Source organism: Heterodontus francisci, chromosome 39 (genome assembly GCF_036365525.1).
Source record: "Heterodontus francisci isolate sHetFra1 chromosome 39, sHetFra1.hap1, whole genome shotgun sequence".
NCBI lineage: Eukaryota > Metazoa > Chordata > Chondrichthyes > Heterodontiformes > Heterodontidae > Heterodontus > Heterodontus francisci.
This window is the reverse complement of record NC_090409.1, coordinates 25,764,043-25,776,330: the sequence shown is the minus strand read 5'-3', so window position 1 is coordinate 25,776,330 and position 12,288 is coordinate 25,764,043.

The window sequence follows — 12,288 nt, the reverse complement described above, 5'->3', positions numbered from 1 at the left end:
CCATGTGTGGAACTGAAAAAACATCTCTCCTTTATTCACAAGACAAATTAAATCCTGGGCTGATGATGTCTTTTACAATTCGATGGCATATTTTGCACTCTGTCAACCCCTGAATGTCATGAGTCCAGTGAGTTGAGAAACAGACTGGTGCACGTGAATGGTAACATGGAGAGATCAAATTCAGGGAAGTGGATAAGTCGACAATGACATTTTTTTCGTTAAAATAATATCAAAATTCCTTCCATTTTACAGGCGAACTCCCGAAGGAGTCTGAGTGGCAAAGGAACACTAAAATTCGTTATTTTTCTAATTGTTAGACCGTGTATTAAAGTGGTTAAATGATTTTTCCGTGGAAATTATTTTGGGCAATCTCCAGCTGGAATTCATGGAAAATTCAGCAACCTCGACTAGTCAGTAGGGCAGCAGCTTGATGTTGGAAGCAGAAAAGGAACAGTCAATGGTTTAAAGTCACAACATCATTAATCGTAGTGGAATGAGAAGCGGGGCCAGTATTCAAAGTCAAGTTGGGAATGTTTTATTAACAGAGTGACAAAGCGAATTTGGCGAGTGTGCTAAAATGTGGTACAACACGGAGGGCGATTTTATTATGTTGAACTTGAGCATGTTGTGCTTACTTTTAAACGTTGCATAAAAATTCAAGTGACTGGCAGCGAACAGATATTCATTTTAACCTGACCATGTAGCAAATGTTATGCTGACTTAATACTTGCCATTAGCGTGTTTAAAAGTAAAAACAGTGTATGCTGCATTTCGAAATTGTTCAGACGGCTGGGAACATTCAGTCAGCACGTTTAAACAGAACATAGAACATAGAACATAGAACAGTACAGCACAGTACAGGCCCTTCGGCCCACGATGTTGTGCCGAAACTTTAACCTACTCTATGATCAAACTAACTACCTAACCTTCATTCTATTATCATCCATGTACCTATCCAAAAGTCGCTTAAATGTATCTGCTTCTACTGCCACCGCTGGCAGCGCATTCCACGCACCCACCGCTCTCTGAGTAAAGAACCTACCTCTGACATCTCACCAAAACCTTCCTCCAATCACCTTAAAATTATGCCCCCTGGTGATAGTCCTTTCCACCCTGGGAAAAAGTCTCTGGCTATCCACTCTATCTATTCCCCTCATCATCTTGTACCCCTCTATCAAGTCGCCTCTCATCCTTCTTTGCTCCAATGAGAAAAGCTCTAGCTCCCTCAATCTTTCTTCGTAAGACATGCCCTCCAGTCCAGGCAGCATCCTGGTAAATCTTCTCTGCACCCTCTCTAAAGGTTCCACATCCTTCCTATAATGAGGCGATCAGAACTGAACACAATATTCCAAGTGTGGTCGAACCAGGGCCTTATAGAAGTGCAGCACAACCTCGCGGCTCTTAACCTCAATCCCCCTGTTAATGAAAGCCAACACACCATATGCCTTCTTAACAACCCTATCAACTTGGGTGGCAACCTTGAGCGATATATGGACATGGACCCCAGGATCCCTCTGTTCCTCCACACTACCAAGAATCCTGTCTTTAAGCCTGTATTCCGCATTCAAATTCGACCTTCCAAAATGAATCACTGCACACTTTTCCAGGTTGAACTCCATCTGTCACTTCTCAGCCCAGCTCTGCATCCTGTCAATGTCCCGTTGCAACCTACAACAGCCTTCCACACTATCCACAACTCCAGCAATTTTCGTGTCATCGGCAAACTTGCTACCCTACCTTCCACTTCCTCATCCATATCAATAATAAAAATCACAAAGAGCAGAGGTCCCAGAACAGATCCCTGTGCAACACCACTGGTCACCAAGCTCCATGCTGAATACTTTCCATCCACTACCACCCTCTGTCTTCGATGGGCCAGCCAATTTTGTATCCAGACAGCCAATTTCCCCTGTATCCCATGCCTCCTCACTTTCTGAATGAGCCTACCATGGGGAACCTTATCAAACGCCTTGCTAAAATCCATATACACCACATCCACTGCTCTTCCTTCATCAATATGTTTTGTCACATCTGCAAAGAATTCTATAAGGCTTGTGAGGCATGACCTGCTTCTCACAAAGCCATGCTGACTTTCTCTAATCAAACCATGCTTTCCCAAATAATCATAAATCCTGTCTCTCAGAATGTTCTCCAGTACTTTGCCCACTACCGACGTAAGACTGACTGGTCTATAATTCCCAGGGTTATCCCTATTCCCTTTCTTGAACAAGGGAACAACATTTGCCACCCTCCAATCATCCGGTACAACTTCAGTGGACAGTGAGGACGCAAAGATGATCGCCAAAGGCTCAGCAATCTGTTCCCTCGCTTCCCGTAATATCCTTGGGTATATCCCGTCTGGCCCCTGTTCGAGCATATCAGCCTGTTCCACGCTGCCCTCACAAACGACCAGGTCCCTCTCACCAGTGAATACTGAAGCAAAGTATTCAATTAGGGCCTCCCCTATCTCCTCCGACTCCAGGCACAAGTTTCCTCCACTATCCCTGATCGGCCCTACCCTCACTCTGGCCATTCTCCTGTTCCTCACATAAGTGTAGAACGCCTTGGGATTATCCTTAATCCTACCCGCCAAGACTTTTTCATGTCCCCTTCTAGATCTCCTAAGTCCATTCTTCAGTTCCTTCCTGGCTACCTTGTAACCCTCTGGAGCCCTGTCTGATCCTTGCTTCCTCAACCTTAAGTAAGCTTCCTTCTTCCTCTTGACTAACTGTTCCACATCTCTTGATATCCAAGGTTCCTTCACCCTACCATCCCTGCCTTGCCTCATCGGGACAAACCTTTCCAGCAGTCGCAGCAAGAGCTCCCTAAACAACCTCCACATTTCTGACGTGCATTTCCCTGAGAAAATCTGTTCCCAGTTTATGCTCCCCAGTTCCTGCCGAATAGCATTGTAATTCCCACTCCCCCAATTAAATATTTTCCCATCCCATCTGCTCCTGTCCCTCTCCATGACTATAGTAAAGGTCAGGGAGCTGTGATCACTATCACCGAAATGCTCTCCCACCGAGAGATCTGTTACCTGGCCTGGTTCGTTGCCAAGCACCAAGTCCAAAATAGCCTCCCCTCTAGTCGGTCTATCTACATATTGAGTCAGGAAACCTTCCTGGACACACCTGACAAAAACTGCTCCATCCAAACCATTTGCACTAAGGAGGTTCCAATCAATATTAGGGAAGTTGAAGTCACCCATGACAACAACCCTGTTACTTCTGCAACTTTCCAAAATCTGCCTCCCTATCTGTTCCTCCGTGTCTCTGTTGCTATTGGGGGGTCTATAGAAAACTCCCAACAAAGTGACTGCTCCTTTCCTGTTTCTGATTTCCAGCCATAATGACTCAGTAGACAAACCCTCCTCGACGGCCTCCCTTTCTGCAGCTGTGATACTATCCCTGATTAGCAATGCCACTCCCCCACCTCTTCTACCTCCCTCCCTATTCCTTTTGAAACATCTAAACCCCGGAACATCCAACATCCATTCCTGCCCCTGTGATATCCAAGACTCCGTAATGGCCACAACATCGTAGCTCCAAATATTGATCCATGCTCTAAGTTCATCACCCTTATTTCTGACAATTCTTGCGTTAAAATAGACACACTTCAACCCATCATACTGGCTGCAACATTGTCGTGTCAATTATCTAACCTTCCTCACTGACTCTCTGCACTCGGTATCTGCCTGTTCAGACTCAGGCTCAGTGCCAGAGACCTGGCTACTGTGGCTTTCCTCTGGTGGGTTCCACCCCCCCCCCCAACCGTATCCAAAACAGTATAAGTATTATTGAGGGGAACGGCCACAGGGGATCCCTGCACTGTGCGCCTATTCCCTTTACCTCCACTGACGGTCACCAAGCTACCTTTATCCTGTAACTTAGGTGACACTACTTCCCTCTAACTGCTCGCTATCACCCTCTCAGCAACCTGAATGATCCGAAGTTCATCCAACTCCAGCTCCAGTTCCCTAACACGGTTTGCGAGGAGCTGGAGTTGGGTGCACTTCTCACAGGTGACGTCAGCAGGGACACAAGTGGTGACCCTCACCTCCCACATCCTGCAAGAGGAGCATGCAACTGCCCTAGCTTCCATCCCCTCCATACTAAATTGACAACAGAGATTTTTATAAAAGGAAAATCTTACCTTACAAAACCCTCCACACAAGAGTCCTTTTTTTTTGGTTGGAGGAGGAGGATGGGTGGGAGACACTACACGTGTCAACTACAGAGTGACAACGGTAATGTAATGAGAGTAGCGATTCGGTGTAGAGCTGCACCAATATGTCGTGAGCTGGGCTAAATTTTTAAAGTAGTGTCGGAAAACATACCTTGCTATCAATTCACTAAAGTAATAACTTAAACTGAATAAATGATTTCGTTTAAGAAACTTAGTAATCACCAAATGGCACAACGCTTAAAAGAAACATTTTATTAATGAAATATACAAAATAAGACTACATAGAAACGACATGGAGTGTAACGAGATCCTGGGTAACCATTATTGTGATAATTATCTGCGACTCGTGGAAATTAAGCTCAGCGTTCCTGACCAGATTTCCAAGATGCAGATTGCATCGGCAAAAGGACGAGTTGCCTGCACATTTAGAGCTAGGAGGCAGTCCCACCCTTAAGCGTAGAAAGCAGTTTACATTTGGTTAGCGGTCGGGGATCAGAGCATGTGACTGTGAGTCAGACATGTAAGGGGACTGCAGAAGATATGGAAGATGGAACTCAAACTATTCCTTCGTCCAATAGGTATGAGATGCTTTGAAGTTGTGTGGATAAAAACTCAGACTGTATCGAGAAGGGGCAAATGAACGACACCACCATGGTACTGGAGGCTAGCCAAGTCGGTCAGTAAAAATGAATTTGCTAGTGGTATGTTAAAGTATTGTTGGATTAAATGTTGTTCCCTGCAGATGTCTTTGGGATAGTTCTGAAAATGGTGTAGCATTCTATATATCAGGGTTAAGGACACGCTTCTCAGCTGGAGTAATATTTGGAACACGAATTGGAGAGTCAAATACGTTTGAAAGCATGATGTGTGAGGCTGGAGATATAATTCTCATGACACGTGTATTATTAATTAATTAAAATGGAGATGGCCCATTAAGATGTACTCCATTAAAACCAGTCTGGGGCAGCGCCCTTGCAAAGATGATCAGTACAATAGTAGACAGGGTTCTAATCTAATTACAGGGAGTGGTAACGCAAAAGCAAATCTTTAAATCTAAGGAGGATAGTCATGCATGAGGAGCAGAGCAGCAACTTAAGTAAAATCAGGCAGAGTGTGCAAAGAACAGACGTCGGGTTAATAAATGTAATATGGCATTAGTGCCGATTAGTGTCATAACAGGGACATATTAAAACGTTCAATTGAAACATTATATTTGAATGCAAGAATCATTCATAAAGGAGTCATGCATTATGGCACAAATAGCGTTAAATATCTTTCATCGGGTTATCATTTCTAAGCCTTTCTAACATGGTACCCAAGGTTGGGAAACACATATTCCAGGGTATTTGACTTTTACAAAACAAAGACAAAATTGAAAGGGATGTGGCCTCGACCTGATAATCGTGGATGAGTTTTTTTTTAAAGTGAAATGAGATTTCAGCACTTAAAGTGTGCATGTAAGATTTTTACAACAGAGCTGAGAAGTAAAAAAACAAAATGACAGAAACCATCTGCAGATGTATTTTTGTAGGCACCTGGCCAGTAGATAGAGTGTTGGAATAAACATAGCACAGAACATAATAGGCATATGTAACATAGGGAATGAAATAATCACATTTTGACAGTACCGTTCAAGAAATGCATTCTGCACAGTACACTGGAACAATACGCCGAGGAAAGGGCCATGAGGAGGCTATTGCATATGTAATACGTTATAATGCAAAGGGTGATTTCATAACTTTGCAGTAAAGGATCACCTGGAGAAGAATAAATATAATATGGTGGAACTTATTTTCTGTTTATGGGTAATGTGTTTCAATCCGACATTGGAGATTGAAATTAACAAAGATAACCAAAAGTGGATGTCTTAGGGGCGATTTGGTTGAGGCGGATTGCTAAATGGCATCAATAAATGATTGCAGTTCAGCATTTATGAGTGCTTAAAACAGGAGTTAATAATTATCAACAAAGAGTTATCCAATCATAAGAAAAAAAAATCAAAGAGCAACTTCTGAAGACAACAAGTTATTGAATGTTTGGACAGCATCAAGGTGAGGAAGGCAAAGTTGAATCCTTTCAGGGACAAAACAACAGAACAGAGTGAGTGTGAGCGTCAGAGACCAAGAGAAAAAGAAAAACCTCAGTGTATTACCAGATTGTGTGTGGTAAGTATAAGAGTGGGAAATTAATCATAAGGCTATTAGCTCATAGGCATTGATTAAAATTTTAAAAACAACTAGTTACTAAACTGATTCTAAAAAGGATATTATATATATATATATTCAGTTGAGACATGTGCTTGCAACTCCTGCTGCATTTGGTAACTTCAGTGCACTTCATATGTTTTGGGGGAATCCATGTGTAGGAACTGGCTCCAGCTGCTTGAGCTTGAGCTTAGCATTTGCAACATCGAGCCACAGCTGAGGTCACTGCGGAGCATCCAGGAGGATGATAGTTTCCTGGATCGTGCGTACAGGAGATGGTCACCCCATAGAAAGTATCAGGTCAGCAGAGTGGACGCTTGGCCATATGGAAGTGCAGGCGTCTGTGGCATGTTCTTGACTTTCTAAACAGTAGTCCACATTGAAGGATGAGGGGAGTCATGACACCTTGAATGCATTCCATCCAAACCATGGCATCAATGATTAAGAACTGCACTGAAGGAAAACCAAAGGTGGTCGTTATAGAAGAATGAATACTTCGAGAGACAGGCAGGCAATTATGCACTCTTCATCGTGAGTACTGTTTGCCTCCCTGGTAACAAGGTAAAATACATCAGAGAGAGGTCTCAGAATATGTTTCATGTGGAGGGGAGTGAGCCGGAAGTTGTGGTAAATTTGGCCACCGACGACATAGGGTGAGCAGACACTGAGGTCCTATGGTCAGATTTTCAGGAACTATGGAGAAATCTAAAAAGTAGGACCTCAAAGTTATTAATCTCTGGGTTACATCAATAGAGTCATAGAGTCAAAGACTCATGCCAGCACAGAAGGAGGCCATTGAGTCAATTGGCTTAATCTCGGCACTCTTTGGAAACAATAATCAAGTGGAAAATTAACAGGCACTTGAGGAGCTTCGAGGTAATGAAGGTGTTTTAGCACCGATTTGTAAAATGCAGATTATGGTTGACAAATTGAATTGTATTCTTGATGAAGTGACAGAGAAAGTTAGTGAACGGAAAGCATTTGATGTGGTCTGTATGGAATTTAAGAACACGTTTGTCAAAGTATCTCATAATTGATTGGTTTTTAAATTGAGGCCAATGGAATTAGAGTAAACATTTAAAACTTGCCGAAGATACCAAACTTGGAGTCTTGACAAAGAAAGAGGGTACTCGATGACGGCAGCAGTACATAGATATGAGAGCAGAATGGGCGGACAAGTGGCAGATGGAAATTAATACACAAAAATGTGAGGCAATGCATTTAGTAAAAGGGCTGGAACGCTTCAATTTGAGCTCAATAGTACTGTTCCAACGACTGCACAGGGACAAAGGCTCCTGAAGGTTCATCTGAAGGCATTTTTGATGTTAGCTGGAAATATTGAAAGTGAAGTTAATGAAGCATATGTGGTCTTAGGATTCGTGGATGGAGATATTGAGTTGCAAGAGCTGTTGATGCTCAGTCGTTGAATTTATTGAGCGCTGAGATCGATCGATTTGTGACCCCCAATTAAATTAAGGGGAACAGTGATTGGGTGGACAATTGGAGCTGAGGTGCATCATCAGTCATGGCCTTATTGAATAGTGGAACACTGTCGAAAGGCCTCACAATGCCTTTATTTCTTATGCTTGTATTTTCTGAAAACCAAGGAACTCTATAACGCACGTGTTTCTGCATCGTACGCAAATAGGTCTGCAAATAAAAAAAAACAACATTAAGAACATGCATTCGTTGGACGTTTTTTACGACACACCAAAGCGTTTTGCAGCAAAGTTGAATTTTGTAACATAATCGCTTTGCTGTAAGGAGAAACAAGACAGTTAAGATGCCACAGTTAAACAGGTACTATTGACTAGACAATTCGTTTGGACGTTCTGAGGCATACAGTTTGTCCAGGCCACCGGGGAGAACTACATTGTACTTCTTCAAAATAGTTCTATGATGTCATTTGCATCTACCTGACAGGGCTGACGGAGGCCCAGGTTTAATCTGTCCGAGGAAATGCAGCACCTCCATGGGTAAAGTATTCCTTCAGTTCTTGCAATTTGACTGTCAGCCTACATATTCAGCTCAAACACTGGAACCCAACAACGATGGAATCGGGAGCTGGATTGCAACTCATTGTGTCACGCCGAACACGAACAAAAGTAAATCACTTTGCAGTGAGATGTGGCAGTGAATTCTGAATGCAAGCTCGCAAGAAATTCTAACACTATCCCCACAGCTTCATGTGGTGATTTGGGCAGGAGCAGAACTCATAGCCACCTATTTAGTCCAGGAATTTCCTGTATGTGAAGTCTGAAAAGGAGTCACTGTTTATTTCCGTCACTAGTTTCCTTACAGAAGATGTCAGTGGGTTTTATTCTTGAACTGTACATTTTAAAGATGAATTCAATCCATACGATGCTCTTTTGGTAAGAATTTTCAAGATTTGTACGTAAAAGTCGTAGATGGACAACTTTCTCACTGCCACATGCAGCTTACCATTTTGTTTTGGGTGCACGGCGTCAAATATACCACCTCAAACCTATTTGCTTATGTCTCTAACAATGCGTATTTAAAAATTGAACAATTGGCCAGTAGGATACTACAACTGAGCTGGGATTTATAAGGAAAGACTGAACCAGTTAGTGATATGTTGTCTAGCAAAGGGAAAGACTGTGGAGTGTATTCATAACACTGAGGATGACGGCATTCTTCAGTATTACTGAGTAAAACTGGCGGAAAATTGTGGTATGTACGCATAAGCAGTTCAAAGTGAAAAACAAACGTTCCAAAACCTTGAAATTTAACATTTACATGAACAAGAGCAACAGCCACATGGGGACACCTCCAATTGCTACATCCCCTCCAAGGCAGCCACAATCTTGGCTTTGAAATAGATTGCCATTCCTCCACTGTCGTTGGGGCAATATCCTGGAGATTCCTGAATAACGGCACTGTGGGGATATGTATACCCTACGCACGATAGCAGTTCAAAGAGGCAGTTCAAAACCACCTTCAGTGGGACAAATGTGGATGGGAATAATGTTTTCTTTGCCAGCGACAAACACATCCCATGCTGGAAGAAAAGCTGTCTGTGATGCCATATTCCTCCACAGGCAGCACTATTTTTGGGTACAGTTAGGTAAGCGGAGTGCAATCCATCACGCTCCTGACTTGTGTTTGCAGATTGCTTTCAGCGGCATATGGGGAGTTACTCACCATCGAATTCCTAGACCTTCACCTGATCGTGTAGCCACATTCTTCATGTGGCTGGTCTCGTTACGTTTCTGCTCAATGGTAAACGGAAGGATGTTGATGGGATAAGAGAATCAGCAATGGCAATGCTGCTGACCTTCAAGCGAAGATGGTTAGATTATCTCTTGTTTGATAATGGCCTTGCCTGGCATTTATGTGGCGCAAATTGTACTTTGCCAATTATGAGCCCAAGCCAAAACTCTGCCCAGCTCTATCTGCATGCGGACAAAGACTGGTTCAGTATCCGAGGAGCCTCGAATGGTACTGAACAGTTTGCAATAATCATCATCAGACATCATCCCCACTTCTCATCTTATGATGAAGGGAAAGTCATTGATGAAGCAGCTGAAAATGGTTGGGCATAGAATAGTACACTGAGAAACTCCTGCAGCCATGTCCTGGGACTGAGATTATTGGTCTCCAGTAACCACAACCATCTTGCTCTGTGCTGGGTATGGCTACAACCGTTGGTTATTTCTCCTCCTGATTCCCATTGACATAAATTTTTCACTTGATGCAGTCTAATGCGGTTTTGAGGCCAAGCAGAGTCACTCTCACCCAACATCTTGAATTCAGCACTTTTCTCCATGTGTGGACGAAGGCTATTATGAGGTCTCTACACGAGTGCCCCTTGCAGAACCCAAACTGATCATGGTGATCAGATTACTGTTGAGCAACTGCACTTAATAGTTCTATCACCGGCATCTTTCATAATTTTGCAGATGGTTGAGTGTAGACTATTGGGGCAGCAATTGGCTGGATTGGATTTGTGCTGCCTTCTGTGGACAGGAAATGCTTAAGGCATTTTCCAGTGTTTCGTGTAGATGCCAGTGTTGTAGCTGTACTGGAGCACATTGTTTAGGTGAATGGCTAGTTTTGGAGCACACACCTTCAGTACTAGAGTGGAGATGTTGTCAGGATACATACACTTTGCTGTACCCTGTATCTTCAATTCTTTCTTGATATCACGTGGATTTAATAGAATTGGCTGAAGACTGTCATTTGTGGTGCTGTGAACCTTAGTAGGATGCCAATAGTAGAATTAGAATCTTACAGCACAGTACAGGCCCTTCGGCCCTCGATGTTGCGCCGACCTGTGAAACCATCTGACCTACACTATTCCATTTTCATCCATATGTCTATCCAATGACCACTTAGATGCCCTTAAAGTTGGCGAGTCTACTACTGTTGCAGGCAGGGCGTTCCACGTCCCTACTACTCTCTGAGTAAAGAAACTACCTCTAACATCTGTCCTATATCTATCACCCCTCAACTTAAAGCTATGTCCCCTCGTGTTTGCCATCACCATCCGAGGAAAAATACTCTCACTATCCACCCTATCTAACCCTCTGATTATCTTATATGTCTCTATTAAGTCACCTCTCCTCCTCCTTCTCTCCAACGAAAACAACCTCAAGTCCCTCAGCCTTTCCTCGTAAGACCTTCCCTCCAGACCAGGCAACATCCTAGTAAATCTCCTCTGCACCCTTTCCAAAGCTTCCACATCCTTCCTATAATGCGGTGACCAGAACTGCACGCAATACTCCAGGTGCTGTCTCACCAGAGTTTTGTACAGCTGCAGCATGACCTCGTGGCTCCGAAACTCGATCCCCCTACTAATAAAAGCTAACACACCATATGCCTTCTTAACAGCCCTATTAACCTGGGTAGCAACTTTCAGGGATTTATGTACCTGGACAACAAGATCTCTCTGTTCATCTACACTACCAAGAATCATCCCATTAGCCCAGTACACTGCATTCCTGTTACTCATTCCAAAGTGAATCACCTCACACGTTTCCGCATTAAACTCCATTTGCCATCTCTCAGCCCAGCTCTGCAGCCTATCTATGTCCCTCTGTACCCTACAACATCCTTCGGCACTATCCACAACTCCACCGACCTTCGTGTCATCCGCAAATTTACTAACCCACCCTTCTACAGCCTCTTCCAGGTCATTTATAAAAATGACAAACAGCAGTGGCCCCAAAACAGATCCTTGCGGTACACCACTAGTAACTAAACTCCAGGATGAACATTTGCCATCAACCACCACACTCTGTCTTCTTTCAGCTAGCCAATTTCTGATCCAAAGCTCTAAATCACCTTCATCCCCATACTTCCGTATTTTCTGCAATAGCCTACCGTGGAGAACCTTATCAAACGCCTTACTGAAATCCATATACACCACATCCACTGCTTTACCCTCATCCACCTATTTGGCCACCTTCTCGAAAAACTCAATAAGGTTTGTGAGGCACAGCCTACCCTTCACAAAACCGTGCTGACTATCGCTGATGAAATCATCCATTATTTCCTTTAATGTTCAACTTTAATCATGCGTGTTTATCCAATCTTAGGCCACTTGCTGTAGAATGTTTTAAATCTCATTCATATGTTTTTTTTCCTGCTGTGCAGACTGTGCTTTTCAATGAGGATTCATCAACCTGATTAGTTGAAGAACCTTCTGTGGCGTGTCCTGCAGACCGACGGTACAGATCCCATTAGTGGATCAGGAACACTGAAACTAGAAAGCTCGCCTTGACTGAACCCGTGGGAACTGTCACATGTTAAATGGTGCAATCGGTTTATTTGTGGCTCACATTGAATCATCGCGTATGCAGGGATTATTTGGTGATTGTTGGCAAGATATTTGCACTTGTAGGGAAATCTAAAGCAAATGATCAGACATATGTTG